This window comes from Helianthus annuus, chromosome 3, assembly GCF_002127325.2.
Source record: "Helianthus annuus cultivar XRQ/B chromosome 3, HanXRQr2.0-SUNRISE, whole genome shotgun sequence".
Classification (NCBI taxonomy): domain Eukaryota; kingdom Viridiplantae; phylum Streptophyta; class Magnoliopsida; order Asterales; family Asteraceae; genus Helianthus; species Helianthus annuus.
This window is the reverse complement of record NC_035435.2, coordinates 77,721,583-77,738,658: the sequence shown is the minus strand read 5'-3', so window position 1 is coordinate 77,738,658 and position 17,076 is coordinate 77,721,583. Positions and strand designations below refer to the sequence as shown.

At 36.6% G+C, this 17,076-nt stretch overlaps 1 long non-coding RNA gene across 1 annotated transcript; it reads left to right on the top strand.

Moving 5' to 3' along the window:
- The first annotated feature begins 14,215 nt into the window (after positions 1 to 14,215).
- On the top strand, positions 14,216 to 15,387 carry LOC110928979. The gene is made up of 3 exons (XR_002586771.2): positions 14,216 to 14,591; positions 14,864 to 14,969; positions 15,048 to 15,387. It is a non-coding gene; the product is annotated as an uncharacterized LOC110928979 (long non-coding RNA).
- Positions 15,388 to 17,076: the final 1,689 nt, after the last annotated feature.

Genomic DNA, 17,076 nt, shown 5'->3' with positions numbered 1-17,076 from the left:
GTCAGGGGGAGTTCTGATTGTTTATGCAAAATGAATGGCGAATTAAAGTGATTCGATATCAGTTTGTCATTTTATTTGTACAGTTTCTTTTCAAATTTTCCTTGAAAATCAAAATTGAAACATATTTTGATTTTAGGGGGAGAAAAATTTTAAAAAAAATTAGAAAATTTGAAAATACCAAAAACATTGAAAAAGCAAAAATGAGTTTTGTAGAGAAAAGAGGAAATGATAGAAAATCAGTGGACTATCACAGCATGCTAAGGAAATGAATTGTCAAATGTGATAAACGGTCTCACTGATGATGTGTCGATAGATTTTTGCACATTTAGTAGATTTATTCGGGATATAAACCTAAAATTTCAAACTTGTGAAATTCATGGGGAACACTACTTGGATATATAGGTAACCCCTGAAATCTCGTTTGAAAGATCTCGTATTCTGATATACTAGGTTTTTATACTCAATGATGTCTGGGGTATTATTCCGGGACTTCTGCTGAACGGAAGTTCTGACCTAGTCCTTGGATAATACCTTGCCTCAAATGCTTGAAACATAGCATTAGCCCTCAGTTGATTAGACAATAAAATTGATAATCATCTGTTGTAGCTAAAAGATCCTCTAAAGGGGACATACTGCAAAGTCGAAACTAATATCTCTTTGCGCATACAGAAGTATCGACCTGAGATCCCTCAGTTCTCGCATTTAACCCCTAAATTATGAACAGATATCATTGTAGTATACTCACCTGTAAGACTGAATATTGGGATTCTGGATACGGGAGTATATTTAAGAGGTGGGACACATGAATGAGCTAAGTTCATAAGACATCTAAATTGTATCCTGAGTAAATTGAAATCTGTGTGAGAATTTAAGATGGATCAGTATATCGACAATCAAGGTGAATCGTTTATAACTTAAAATGATTAAAGCTTAACGGTGCCTGTGATCTGTCTTATAAACTGATATGCTCCTCTTACACAAACTCACAAAAATATTATCTGTATATATTTGTTTACTGCATTTTATTCAAAAACAAAAATCCAAAAAGATTTTTGGAGTGTTTTAGCATAAATTTTTGAAAAGTCAAAAAGATTTTCGACAACTGATTGAAGAGCTGATGTTCAAAATTCTAAGTGCTAAACATGATGAATTGGATTAGGAAATTTTGTTGAAAATTCTTTGAATGTCATATATAAATGGTTTGAAAGATTGTGAGGTTAGTTAATCAAGGTCATTCATTTGAACTTGATGTAACTAATGTGTTTGTTGAAAATGATGTCTACCAGTAAGTTTACTAAATTTAAATTGTTATAAATTTGTGAAACTTATGTTGAGGTAGAGAATGTGCAGGTTAAACAGGTTTAGACTTCATTATTCCCAACGGAAGCTAATTGTTAAAGCTTGAACCAGATCTCTCAGATTCTAGCATATCGAGAGGGGGACTCTGTGAAAGGGGGAGTCTGGATCAGCAGTCAAAGGGAAGATGGAAGTTAGAGTCAGGATGTGATCCTGAAGTCTGTGAAGGAAGAATGCTTATGATTTGAAGACAGAGAGCTGGAGAAAAGAGGAGAAAAGACCAAGACTGAAGACTCAGGAGCTGAAGACTACGTCAACATCCAAGGGGGAGTCTGTTGATGCATAGAATGTCTGTTGACTTCGTCTACATCAAGTCTTAGGTCAAGATTGGTCAAATTAGAAGCTAGAAAGTAAAATTCATGTATATTATAGTAGTTTCGCTTGTATGAACATGTTAGTAGAGGTTCCGCTTATTTGTCAAGATAAGGTTTCGCTTATTAGGTTAAATGAGGTTTCGCTTATTTGGCTTGTCATTCAAGCAAAACCATAGGGACTATAAATAGGAATTAGAAGCGAAACCTGATTAGTCATGCGTGTATGTTGAAGCGGATCTGTTGTTGCTTTAGGTGTGAAACTCTGTCAAATTGTAATCAGAAAGCAGTAAAAGAGAAGAAATTAGAAAGGAATAGCTGTTGTAACTTCATTTACGTTGATTCTGCCTTCGTACGTGAAGATGAACGTTCTCTACTGACTATTCAGGGTCGGAACACGGTCCAACACGGGTCCCCCAACGGGCACCTACAACCAAGGATGGCGTAACCACCCTAACCTTGGTTGGAGAGAACCCGGCAATAGTAGTAACCAACAAAACCTAAATCAACGAACAAACTTTCAACAACCGAGGAATGAGTCACAAAATTTTTCTCAACAACAAGGTGGACGAGAAAGGCTTGAAGATACTATATCTCGCCTCATCTCCGACACTGAAAAGAAAAACTCGGATAGGTTTCTACAATTAGAATCAAATTTTAGAAATCAACAAGCTAGTATACGAAACATCGAAAAACAAATAAATCAACTAGCCCAAAATTTCTCCGAGAGACCACAAGGCACGTTACCAAGTAATACCGAAACAAACCCAAAGGCACAAGTTCATCTCATAACACTACGAAACCGTACCGTGGGTCCTGCGGAAGGCCCGCCGCCTACTGAGGAGACCGCAACACCGCCCCAACAAGAGAAGGGTTCTCCTCCCTCACCAGAGCCTACCAAGGCTCCTCGGGTTCCGTACCCCGGTAGGTTAATCCGCCAGAAGACCAATGAGCAATTCGCAAAATTCGAAAGTCTACTAAAACAATTGCATGTCAACATTCCTTTCATTGACGTCCTAACCCAAATGCCTAAATATTCAAAATTCATGAGGGACTTTCTCACTCATAAAAGGAAAATTGAATCATTGCAATTAGTTAACTTAGGCGAAGAATGCTCCGCCCTCGTGCTCAATAAACTTCCCCAAAAGAAGATTGATCCTGGAAGCTTCACAATTCCTTGCTCAATTGGGGACTCCCCTATTCGAAATGCGCTAGCCGACCTTGGTGCTAGCATCAACCTCATGCCAGCATCAATGTTCAAAAGACTCGGATTAGGCAAAACGAGTCCTACAAAGATGAGTATACAGCTTGCTGATCGATCCATCAAATCCCCGCAAGGTGTCGCTGAAAATCTGCTAGTCAAGGTTGATAATTTCGTCTACCCGGCCGACTTTGTCATACTTGATATGGAAGAAGACACCGAAGTCCCCCTCATACTAGGGAGACCATTTCTAGCCACCGCACAAGCAGTGGTAGACATGAATGACGGAACGCTCACTTTAAAATATGGTGATGAGGAAGTGAAGTTCGGGGTTGGGAAGAGAATAGAGGACGATGACCCGGTCAATTACATGAAGGTTATTGATTCGAGTTTGGATGATGCTCTCCGAGTTGCAACATGGGATGCAAAACATCCCGCTCGGAAAACATATAACCTCACCTTGGGTCTAGCCAAGGACCCTTATAAACGTGGCGCACCACGGAGGCATTCCGCGGAAATATCCTTAGTTTAGTTTAATCTTTTAGTTTAATTTTAATTTGCAGAAATAGAACACACTCTAGATGGTGAAGGATAACAAGGGAAACGAGAAACATAGCCCCATGCACTAAAACAGAGCAATCCGACAACAATCTCCCATTACAGTAGGCTCAGCACGGGCCGTGTCCACCCAACACGGCCCCGTGCTGCACAATCTGCAGCAAATCGCCCAGTTCAGGTAACGGACACGGGGCCGTGTTCACTGAATACGCCCCCGTGCCCAGGCTTCTGTTTCTTTTCTTAAATTTTTGTCATTGGCACCTGAACACGGGGCCGTGCCCGGTCCCCACGGGGTCGTGTCCAGACTGCCAGTAACATAAAATTATGCTTTTAACACCATTTTACACATTCAATCAACCTAAAAACTTATTTTTGGGACACATTGAGGACAATGTGTAATTTAAGTGTGGGGGGATGCTAAAACCTTGAATTTTGCAAGTCCTAATAACAAGCCTTACACAAAACTCTATTGGAACCGCTAATCATTTCCAAAAATTTTCATTTTTTTTACTTGTCTAAGTTTAAGTTGGGAATTCAAGTCTTAATAAGGTTATATTTTTACAAATTTACAACCAATAGCGTCGTGATAAAAAGAACCAACATAAGAAAATTAGGAAAAGGCATGACAAACTTAGTTAAAATACGATTATATATACTTGATCACATACAAAACCCTTTTCCCACAAAAGTGAGTTTTGAGCCTTTAACGAGCATACAAATATATATATATATCTTTACACTAAATGCTCATTTTTCGTTTCTTGTGTGAATAGCCACTTGGTTCATACGACTCTAGAACTTGCCACAACAATACATTCTCGGTCCTTACCAACTTAAACCCGAGTAAGTAAATGATGGAGGCATTAGGACTAACCCTTTTTCATTCTACACCATTATTTTTCTTTTTTTTACCACCTACCCAAAATCCCCCTAGTTAACCCCTTTGAGCCTAAACCTTTTCATTTCTTAACCCAAAACAACCCTTTCTACCCACCTAAACCTTTTTATTTTATTTTTTTTAGTAACAACGTTCGGTTCTCTTATGACTTCCTTAAGAAAAAAAAAATATTTTGATGAAGCTAAAAAAACAAAGTTTATCAAATAACTTTGTTTGAACAACCCATCGAAATAAAATAAAAATAGGAAAAATAAAAAGTCTTTCAAACCAACGTTTGTAACGCCTTTCGCCCTTTTTACTAACCACTAACCCAACCACCCACCTTTAGCCCAAGCCAAAAAACCCATAAAGTCCTCTTGATATTTACAAAGGTATATAGTTAAAAAGGAGGAGAATTGATTGCTTGGCAAGCTTATGGTAGAAGTAAGTTCCATGCCGTTCTCGAGTGATTCACTAAAAAAATACACCTTCGGCCGAGTGTTGAGTGATCTCCCGTGAGGTATGTGAACTTGTATATATATGAGATTTTAAAAAGGTATGTTATGCCCAAATAAGTAATTTATCTTAAAGAATGTTCTTAATAAATCATGCCGAATAGGATTGTAAATAAATAAAAATAAAACCCCAATAAAGAATCTTGGAAATCCCGACACTCTGTGACAAGCCCAAAAACCTTCTCTTCTATCCATTCCATTTGGGAGTGAATAAAGCCACATTATAAAGTGTTTTGCTTGAGGACAAGCAAAGATTCAAGTGTGGGGGTATTTGATATGCGCAAAATGCAACATATAAATTATATCAAATGTCGCATAAAACTAACCCTTTTTTAGTACTAATGTTGGAAAAAGTGTGTTTTTGTCTTCCTTTTGTATTTTCAGGATTAAATGAGCTCAAATTAACAAAAGAAACAAAAAGACAGCAAAATCTAACATAAATACAAGGAAAGAAACAAAAGTGGAATGCCCGACCCCTCAACAGCATCTTCCCAAGCAAAACCAAGGACACAGAAGACTGAACACGCCCCGTGCTCAGCGAGCACGGGGCCGTGCCCAAGAAGCAGCAGAAAAGACAAACCTTTAGAAGCTTCTATTGCCCACCACGGGGCCGTGCCCAGCGGACACGGGGGCGTGGTCAGACTCCTGCAGGCGCATTTATTGTAATTGCGAATTACAATTAATGAGGAGAGAGACAAGGATGGACACGGGGCCGTGCCCGAGCTTCTGTTCAGCCTATAAATAGGAGTGCTTGGAGACATTTCAACTCATCCCTTGGCACACCACCTCTCTCACACTTAACCCACCACCCACCACCACCATAACACCATCATCCACCACCATCATCCATTGTCCATCATAGAGTGTGTGAGTCGTCTCGGGATCCAAGATTGATTGTAAGGGTTCTTGACAATCAAAGGCCATGTTTGCCTAAGTCTCTTACATCACTTGGTGAAGACAAGTGTTTAGTGTAATACTTTTTATTTTTAATCTTTTGCATTTTTTAATTGGTTTTGTATTAATGACTTTAATTACTAGTTTCTTATGTTGAAGGTGATTCTTCCTTATCGTTTGTCCGTGGTGTCTTGGCATTATTTTACTGTCTATATAAAATAAAAGATTTTCACCATTCATATCTCCACGGTCTATATGGAGGTATGTTGGCTACCTGGTCGGGGGTTAAGGGAACGGTTTGGTAAGAGTCTTGCCGTTGTTCAGCGTTTAGAGATCCTGCAAGGGACCTTGGTCAAATTTAGTAGGACCTCCTTCAATACCCAAAGGTATTGGATGGCGGGGGTCCAAACTCTTTGATCCCCTCATAAGTTAACTACTATTAAAACTTTAACCCAGCTATTTAGGACTGTATCCCTGCTGACTCAGACTACTTAGCTGAGGGTAACGTCGCCTTCAAAAGAGGAGCCTACCACATTATGCATTAATAACTTAATTAATTATCTTTCAATAATCCAACCCTTTAGGATTGTATCCTTGCTGACTCAAACTACTGGGTTGAGGGTAACGTCGCCTTCAAAAGAGGGGCCTACTACAATAACTAAGATAATCTTTTAAATAAGTGCAAAAGTGCGAAAATAATCAAAGGTTACACTAACACACGAGTCGGATCCAAGTGATTCATCTTGTCTATCTGTTTTTATTTTTATTTTTATTTTCAGCATTTTAGTTAGTTTTATTTTCTTAGTTTAAAAATCTTTTTCTAACATTTTGGTTTGATTAGACGTTGAGGATAAACCGGTACTAAAAGCTCTTGTGTCCTTGGACGACCTCGGTATCTTACCAACACTATACTACGTCCACGATGGGTGCACTTGCCCATATGTGTGTTTAGTGTTAGTAAATATCGTGTTTTATAAATTTAAAACTTGGCTAAAAGTGTAAAAAGGGCTTAAAATATACATCTAAAATATATAACACCTTGCACACATCATTTATAAACACTTAACGAATGAATTATGCTTCCGCTGTACACTGCAATTTATTTGTAATGTTGTAATACCTAATGTTAATAAATGAAAGTTTTATTCAAATATACCTACGAGTTCAATATGATTGGTGATTAGATCCTGGTCAGTCACACCTCCTGCGGTGATACTCCGCTTGTGGATTTTGGGGGTGTGACAAGGAAGATTCTTGAATTACTGTTTATATAATGACTGTTGTTAAAGCTCAGTGTTTTAATCAACTGATAGGCTATCCACTGATAGTTATAGTCAGCTACTGTTTTCATTTTCAGCACTGTAATATTGGCAAAGGTATGTTTAAATGATCAAAGCTCTGTTATTGGGAACAGATGTTTGAAAATAAAATAGTGATTGGTACATCTGTTGACTTTGTTCAACAGATGGATGAAAATAGATGTTTGGAACTACTGTTGAGAAAACTGTGGTTGAAACCGCTATTTGGTTAAAATGGTGGTTTAAAACCAGTGTTGGGTTAAAATAGTGTTTTGTGGAGGTTGAAGGGGATTGAAACGACTGATGGGTTAAAATATTGTTTTTTTGGAGAAGGAACATGCTTGAACCACTGTTTATATAATGACTGTTGCTAAAGGTCAGTGTTTTAATTCACTGATAGTCTATCCACTGATAGTTATAGTCAGTTACTGTTTTCATTTTCGGCACTATAAACTACTAATATTGATTCATCAGTGGTTTCCTAACAGCTGTCATCCATTATTCATCAGAGGTTCTCACGTGGACAGTACTTAGCCGTCAGATCTTTTGTAACCGCTGCCACATCAGCATTCACTTTTTCCACCTATAAAACCCTGATCAAAACCCCAAACAGGGTTTTGACTGTCGAGTCGAATTCAAAATTACTTTCAAAAGCAGTTTTCATCAAATTCTCTCAAATCACTCATCTTCTTCCTTCGTTCTTAACTACCTTTGATTTATCATGGATCTGCCATTCAAAATCCGTCATAACTACGTGTGTACACTTGCAAAAACAAGTAAAAACACAGGTTTTCATTCCGTTATTGATGCACTTTCATCTTCAAAGTACAAAACTTTGTTGACCTGCAATGAAACCATCTACGTGGGTATCCAACGAGAGTTCTGGAAAAATGCAAAGCTTGAAACTAAGGACAAAAAGACCTTAGCTATTACTTCATCAATAAGGGGAATTCCAGTGGTCATCACACCTCAAACCATTTCAGAGGTTTTTGAAATTAATGATCTTACAGGTAAAAGCTCTTTCCCAAAAACAGGGTACCAAACTGATTTCACTGAGAGAAGGTATGAAGAAGAAATGAAAAAGGATACTTTAGAAAAGGGCAGTTTTCCTCCTGCTCCGAGTTTTTTATTCCATACCCTCCTGATGTGTGTGTCAAATAAAACAACAGCTTTTAATGAAATACCATTGAAAATTCAATACCTGGGCTATGCTATCATGGCTTAACAAAATTTTAACTACTCTCAGGAAATTTTCAATGATATGGTTAAGAATGTTAATAAAAATCATTTTTATTGTTTCCAAGGTTTTTAAGTTTTTATCTTCAAAAGAAATTTTCAAAGGATAATGCACATGTGCTTATCCAAGGAAATCCTATTCAAATAAACAGTCTAACTTCTGAAACATTCACAAGGCTGTCAAAACCTTTAAAAACCCAAACAGAGGTACCTGAGCAGAATTTAGCAGCAACAACTGCTCCTCAGGCCCCTGTTGTTGAGCCCACTGCTCCTGGTGATCACAGAAGCACAACCTCATCTATGAAACCCACACCAAAAATCACCAAAAAGACCAAAAAGAAAACTATCCAAAAGCCCTCCAAACCCACCAAAAAGGTGACTCTGGAAGACGAGATCCCAGAGGTAACACATGTGACAACACAAAAGTCACCTGAAACCACTACTACTACTTCCTCACAGCAGATGAAAGAAAGATCTCAACCTGAGCCTAAAACTCCTCCGGCATCCTCTCAAAAGGATCAGGTTGTATCAACATGGACACCACAATCAATGATACCTCTGTTGGATGCACTTGATATAGCTCAGATAAAAATCGGTTCTTCTCAATCACCTGTCAATGAGAATATACCCCAACAAGTGACTGAGTCTGGTGTCTCTATCTCTGTTAACCCACCAACAGTTGAGGAAGCTACACTGCAGGAATTACAAGTAATTCCTGTCAGTAGTTCAAGTGGAGCGGCTACTACTGGTGTTGAACTCACTGCTTTACACCTGGACAGTAGTTTCATTAGTGAGACTCCCCTGAAGGCAATTTCTTCTTTGGGAACCATAGTGTCCACTGGTGTGTTTCCATTATACGCTAGTTACCTTAAAATGGTAAGCTCTGCTGTAGAAAGAAGTCCCCAGTACCAAGAACAAGGGGCATCAGTGGATGATTTTTGGGAAACTATAGTCAACCACTGATACAACCACCACTGGTGGGAAATCAGATGATCCCATTAACTTGGGTGATGGTTTAAAGTACAAAGAATTGACGGAGAGGGTTGATAAACTTGACACATCTGTTGCAGAAATCAAAACTATGCTGCAACTGTTGTTACAAGCTCAAAAGGCTACACCCACTGCTGCACCATCCGCAACATCTGATCCATCCGCTGCTGAGCTATGGCATCTGTTTCAACCTCTGTTTCACAAACAAAGATAATATGCAGATCAACAGCATGAAGTTCAACGTCAAATGGTCAGAAATGTCATGGAAGCTAGGTACAAAGATACTCAAGCAGATATCAAAGCCATTAAAGCTCATCTGCTTCAAACTACTGGCACTTCTCCTCCTTCAATCATCTATGTTGAAAATCCTGATGATGTCAAAAAGTGGGAGAAAACTAAAGGGAAGAAGGGAAAAGAAGATGGTTTATACATGCCACCAGATCGAATGTCCAAACTTGTGGTAGAAATCCAAAGGCCAGATGGTTCCAAAAAGGTTGATGAGACTCAAAATGCATTTGCTGCATTAAAGGCAAACATGAAAGGATCTAAAAGGTTTGAGGAGGAGAAGAAAGTTTTGATGGAAAAAGAAGAGCAGGGTACTTCTAAACCTAAAAGAAGACAGCCTACCAGAAAAGTAAGTCAACGCAAAACCACACCTTCCAAAACCACCAAACAAACTCCTCAAATTCCCAAAAGTTCCTCTCATCAAACCTCCAAACCAACAGATGTTAAAACTCATGTTGTATCAACAGTTGTTGGTACTTCAGTTGTTTCAACAGATGTTATCTCAACAACTGCCAACACTACTACATCAACCCACACTTAATCCACTGTCATACCAAAAACAATATCACCACCATAAAAACCAGCTGCCAAAAGGCAGAAAACAACTGTTGATACATCAACTGTTGTAGTGACCAAAGTGGTTGGAAAACCAGTTGTTTCAACAGCTGTTAATCAGATACCAACTACTTCAATCTCTGCTACTGAACCCATAAATACACCACCAACTTCTCCAAAGCACAAAAGGAGAAAGATAACAAACATTGTACTGGAAGATGATGCTTCCCCAACTCTAACATCTACACAACCACTGTCCCTTGTCACCATTCCAAACCATGTTCCATTATCTTCAGTTCAACTTTTCAATCAAAACACTGCCATTGACCCTGCAGGAGTACAATATCCTCTAGATCTTCCAGCAGTCAGGGAGGAAATCAAATCCTTCTACTCTGAAGATGACCCTGAAAAAAGGAAACTCCCATCTGTTCAAGGTTATCCTTTGCCAAGAAATATAGAAGAATATCTCAAAATAAAGGCCCAACAAGCAGAGGATATATCTAAAAGAGATACAAAGGGAAAGTCTGACAAAGAGATTCAAAGAAATTATCAATACCTGCTCAGTAAAGTTAGAACTTTATAGCAGTTCTCAAAAGTCTTTTGTCAGAAATTATCAGAAAAAGATGATGAAAGCATGAGAAATTACTATCTTGAATACATAATAGCATACAAGAAGTACAGGCCAGAAAAGTATCAATACAAAGAATGGACCATCAGTGAACTGCAAGAGGAGACAGCCAGAATTCAAAAGATGATTCAAGACAAGGTAAAGCAAACTCCTCCGGTTTGGGCCAATTACAAGAAAAATGTACCAGAAAGGACCTTGAAACTGAAAAGAATGAAAGAAGAGCTGATAACTGCTGATTATGGGTCAAGGAACCAGGTTACAAGGTGGAGAGAAGAAAAGGTGTTTGCTACCTACAAAAAGTTGGAAGAGTTAAGGAAGAGAGATCCCACTGCTCCTAAAAAGCCTGATTATCCGGAAGCAGTGGTCCAGTCAAACAACAAAAATTGCCAATCAGGAGACCCACTGCTTCACATGCTAGCATCCTTTGTCAAAGAAGGAAAGAAAAGCATATGGATGAATTAACAAAAGAAGACAAGGCTCAAGAAGATTACCTCATCAAAATGGTTTTTCAGACATTTACGGAAGAAAAACAAGACTCAGCAGAATCTAAACTTTAAGTTTTTATTCTTTAAACTTTAAGTATTTACTGACTGACTTATTTATTTATTTATTTTATTTATAAGTCTATATAAATCTAACTATAATCATCGTTTATATTTGTTATGCATGGTTTTCTAAGAAACCACCCGTGTTTGCACAATCTAAACTTTAAGTTTGTTAGACATCTTTTATTAACTTTGTTAAATATCTTTTATATTTACTTATAGTTGTCTTTTAGCTATAATAAATAACACGTTTTGGTAAAATATCTATACACATATCTATATGTTCTGTCAATATGTGTTATGCATGGTTTTCTAAGAAACGATCCGTGTTTGCACACGGGTCTTACCGCTAGTACTATATAATAAAAGAAACCAATGAAAGGACACATGTCATTCATTGAAGCATCTATTTTTTATAGATAAATGATAACAATTAAAATATAATTATAAAATTAAATTTAATATAAATTTAAGGGTAAATTACACTTTTCGTCCTTTATGTTTGTACCGGATTGCAATGGATAGCCTTTAACTTCAATAATTACAGCCACGGTCCTTTATTTGGAAAACCCACTACACCTTACGTCCTTTAGCAGTAACAAGTTTAAATTTTTTAGTTAAGTCTAGTCATGTGACTTGACTATGAGGGCAGATCGGTAATTTTACTCATTTATAAAAAAAATTATATATGTATGCACATAAATCTTCTGGTCAATTTCTTCCTCTCTTCAACCCCCCCTCTTTCTCTTGATCTCTTCAACTAACCTCCACCACCACCGTATCCCACCGTATCCCAGCCACCGCCACTGAATCGAGCCCCACCACCACCACCAACGTATACCAGAAATTTAACACACACTTTCTCTCTCTCTCTAAACCCCCTTCTTCCCCAACCAAAACCAAAACCAAATCCAAATCCCCTATCTTAACACACAATTAGGGTCTCCCATTGAAGGCTGAGTAAAAGAAAACATAAAACCCGTGGATTTCAAACCACAAATACCACCAACAACCAGCACCACAATCTTTAAATCTGAAAACCCCATCCTCCACCATGACACACCATCGTCAAGTCTTCAGTTAAATCCACACCCACCACCACCAGAAATCTCCACCATATTTAGAAGCTACCCACCATCACCAAACAACGAATCTGTGGTGTTTAGAGAGGGAGAGAGAAAAAGCAACAAAGATTTTCTATTTCTAAAAACAGAATCTCACTCTCTAAACAAACACAGATGATTTTCTTCACATAAATGGTCAAAGAAAAGATAAGCAGATTGTACCTGCGTCTCCATCTTTCTCTCTGTACTTCACCGTCGTAGCCACTTCGCCACTCACCACCAGATTCGGGAGTCGCACCTTCATCTCTTCATCTACCTAGATCTGGTTAATCGATTGCAGATCTGCTAAAACAGATTCGAGATGGGGCGATGGAGTTGCCCATATAGTTGGAGATTTCTGGGTGTTTAAGGAATGAGGGAGTGTTTAGAGTGAGTGATGGCCAGAGTGGTTGTGACGAGGCTTTTTGTGGTGGTTGACGACAAGACTGGTGGTGGTGAGAACTAAGAAGCTTAGGTTACAGTTTTGTAGAGAGAGTGAGAGAGTTGAGAGTGTGAATTTTGTTTTATAAATATAAATAAGTATATTTTCTTGTTTTTTCATTTTTTAATATATTTTTTAATTAAATAGGTAAAATTACAAAACTACCCTCGTGTTAATAGAGTTAACATAAAATTTTAACCTTGTTAGTGATAAGGACGTAGGATGTAACGTGTTTTCCAAATAAAGGACCGTGACTGTAATTATTAAAGTTAAAGGCTATCCATTGTAATCCATTACAAACATAAAGGACGAAAAGTGTAATTTGCCCTAAATTTAAACAATTCATATAGGAGATAATCTAATATTTTAAAATATTTATCAGATTTCAAAATTATTTATAATAAAATTAACAAAAGATGTAAGCTAAATATAAACCATAAAATACATAGGGTTTATAAAGATATAACTTTTTATTATTTGGTATATAAAATTGCATCTGCTCAACCCGTATAACACATGAGGTTCTTAAAAATGTAACTTTTTTATTATTTAATATATAAAATTAAATTTACTCAAGCCGCACAATACACGGGATTCTTAAAAATACAACTTTTTTGTATTATTTAATATATAAAATTACATTTATTCAACCCATGTAATAAACGAGATTTTTAAATATAGGAAGGACACATGTCATTCATTGAAGCATCTATTTTTTGTAGATAATTGATATCAATTAAAAGATAATTATAAAATTAAATCTAATATAAATTTAAACAATTCATATAGGAGATAATCTAATATTTTAAAATATTTATCAGATTCCAAATTATTTATAATGAAATTAACAAAAGATGTAAGCTAAATATAAACCATATAATACATAGGGTTTATAAAGATATAACTTTTTATTATTTGGTATATAAAATTACATGTGCTCAACCCGTATAACACATGAGGTTCTTAAAAATGTAACTTTTTATTATTTAATATATAAAATTAAATTTACTCAAGCCGTACAATACATGGGATTCTTAAAAATACAACTTTTTTGTATTATTTAATATATAAAATTACATTTATTCAACTCATGTAATAAAGGAGATTTTTTAAATATATAATGTTTTATTATTTGATATATAAAATTACATTTATTCAACCCGTGTAATAAACGAGATTTTTAAAGATATATATATTTATTTTAATATTATTTGGTATATAAAATTATATTTATTCAACCCGTGTAAAACACAGGGTTCTAACCTAGTAACTATATAAAGCAAATCTAATGGATAGAAATATAATTTAACATTGCGTATAAACATTATAACAACATGTACAAGTAAATAAAGCCTTTTAAAAGGGGTTAAATTTGTATATTCACCAAAGTTTTAAGATACTTTAGACCTAAAATTGAGAAATCCTTCTCCTGAAGTTAAGATACAGAATCCCAATTGTCTCAAAACCGTTGAGTGCAGAAGGGTGCTTGGTGTTCTCTTTGGTGTTGATAAATCACAACTGTCCTTCAATCAAATCGCCTCCCCCTTTAAGAAACAATCGATCTCCTGTTTGTCTCTGCTCCCTATCAAAATTCTTCTCATCATGCCCTTGCTCCTCCCATTGTCTTCCTTCCTGCCCTGCTTACCCTCCATTTGACCGCCAATTGAATAACGAGATTGATTGTGAATTGAATGCCAAAATTGATCAGCTACCGCCAATTAAAACCGTGTATTGATTGTAGTCCATTAATTCTGGGCAGTTACATCCAATTGAATGTCAGATCAGGTTTATCTCCATGTAAGATCGAGCCTCTGCTATTGTTCTTCCAAATTTCTCACTAACGTGCATCATTTCACTGTTATTCCTGAATTAGGTTTCAAACAATAAACCCTAATTACTTCATATCCTACTTGCAATAGTCTATTTTCGTATATCCTTTCTTCTTTTCACATACGCAGGTTATACACAGGGTGTTGTTTTCTGCGTTTTTTCAGACGAGTTATATATTAAATTTATTGATTTTCTTTTGTTATTTTTTTCCTGATGATGGTTGGTTTTATTGAGTGCAGATTAATGGGAAAAGTTGCTTCTGATAAGTGTCACAAATGGGTCTTCAAAGAACCTTCAGAATGTGATCAGAGCATATCTAACTATCAGCAAAGTTCTTTTGATGTTGTATGCTTCTCCCACACACATATTGAATCTGAATATTATTAAGTGAAACTGACTTTGGGAATTGTTATGTTCCTCCAGAACTCCCTAGACCAGCTTTGGAGATTAACTTTGTAAGAGATGGGATGCACAAAAGAAGTTAGCTATCATTGGTCGTGGTGCATACATATTCTTCGTTATTAGCAGTTGCTTTCTTCTTTGGTGCTCGTTTGAATATGAACAAGAGGCGCCTTCTATGATATCCGTTGTATTTTACATTTTACTATAACCTTGTTTTAGTGCATTTCCGTTCATACATTTTATACATTTTAGCATGTACTGTTAAAAACTCGTAAGAAAACGATCGATAAACAGAACGATGGGAAAATGGAAACAAATAGCCACCCTTAGACCAATGATTTGGGTTCTTCTGGTGGGCAAACATCTGTTGTTTTGGAGCAGAGTCCTTGTGTCTTTTGCCGTTCTTCTAAGCAGACAAAGGCGCGTTTTAAAACCGAACTTTCATGTATTTCGTAAATGACGTGTTTGTTGAAGAACGCGTGTGTAGATTACCTTGTTTGTTTTGTTAATTGTGTAGGGGAGTGGACCATTTGTGGCGTATGCTCAAGGGAAGGAAGTAACGGGGAATGCTGATAACTTCTCCAACGTTATACATATTCATTTAAAATGTTAAAATGTTGATAACTGAGTTGAGTTTGAGTTTGATTAGAGTCGAGCCTGAGTTTTTTTTTTTTAACTTGTGAGAGTTTGAGCTCGAGTTCAGTTCAGTTCGAGTTTTGTTTCTAAAGTTCAAGTACGGCTCATGAGTTTTTTCTCAAGCTCGGGGCTCGGCTCGTTGATTATTTATTAAATAATTTTATATGATTTGAAATTATATTTCTTTTATTAATTTATATATCTTCTTTTTCTATTCTAATAAATTAAAGAAAAAGGGAGAAGATGAGATTGACTAAAATACTCTTCCCCTTTATTTTTCAATTTTGTCACATGTAACAACCTTATTCCTTTCAAGTCTTTTTACCCAAAATTACTTCCTATTTAATTATTTCCCTTGTGAACTATACTGATTCACCAAACATAATTCACACATCCTCCTCATGTATCAACATCATGTTTATCAATTTTGTTTCTACATATAATTTACATAAATGTTTATTCCACATATTTGATCAAGTTTGAATTATACCACATAAAAATACACATATACGTTCATTAGGGATGAGCTCAGTACCAACCCGTACCGCTACCAAAAATCCCCAAAAATAGGTATCCGTACCGGTACCGATACCTGATACCATCTGCTCATCCCTAAAGTTCATACTTCGGGTTATAATTACTCACATTTTCTCAAATAACCTTCTATCGTTTAAGTCCTTCCTCTAAGTTGTTGACTTCTCAAGTCAAACATATCATATATTAAACATACAACTCATCTTACGATAATGTGGTTCATTTAGATCAAAACACCATAACCAGCTTTAAACACACCAGTCTAAGTTATTAGGACTAATTACCAACAAACATCTATATTGGATTAAATCCCATTTCACTCATTTTTTATTAGTTTGGGTTCATCAAGAACCCACCCTCCATTGCTCCCAACGATACTTTATCCATGTTGCACATTCAACTATATCACGAACACGAACATAAATGATCGCATGCAACCTCTGTTCATGTACATTCAATTAACTAAATGAACGAAATTTCTTGTTCGTGTTCGTTTGTTTAATAAAAGAACGAACACAAACGAACTTCTCGCCGAACAGTTCATGAACTGTACGCCAAACGTTTTGTTCGTTTGCAGCCCTAGGCATTTACATAGATAGACTCGCATAAAGCTCTTTGGTGTGGGAACTGATATGTTATATTTACAGGACCCCTATGATTTATTTTAAGGATGGACTTATCAAGAACCTAGAATCGGAAATCGTAAGGGCAAACAAGCTAAAATGCAGAAGTTGTGGTAAAAAGGGAGCTGGTCTTGGCTGCTGTAAGAAGTTATGGCAAAAAACTTACCACGTGCCTTGTGCGTATGACATTCCTGATTGCAGATGGGATGTAAGTAACGATTCTGCTCAGTTTGGGTATCTGTTGTTATAGATTAATA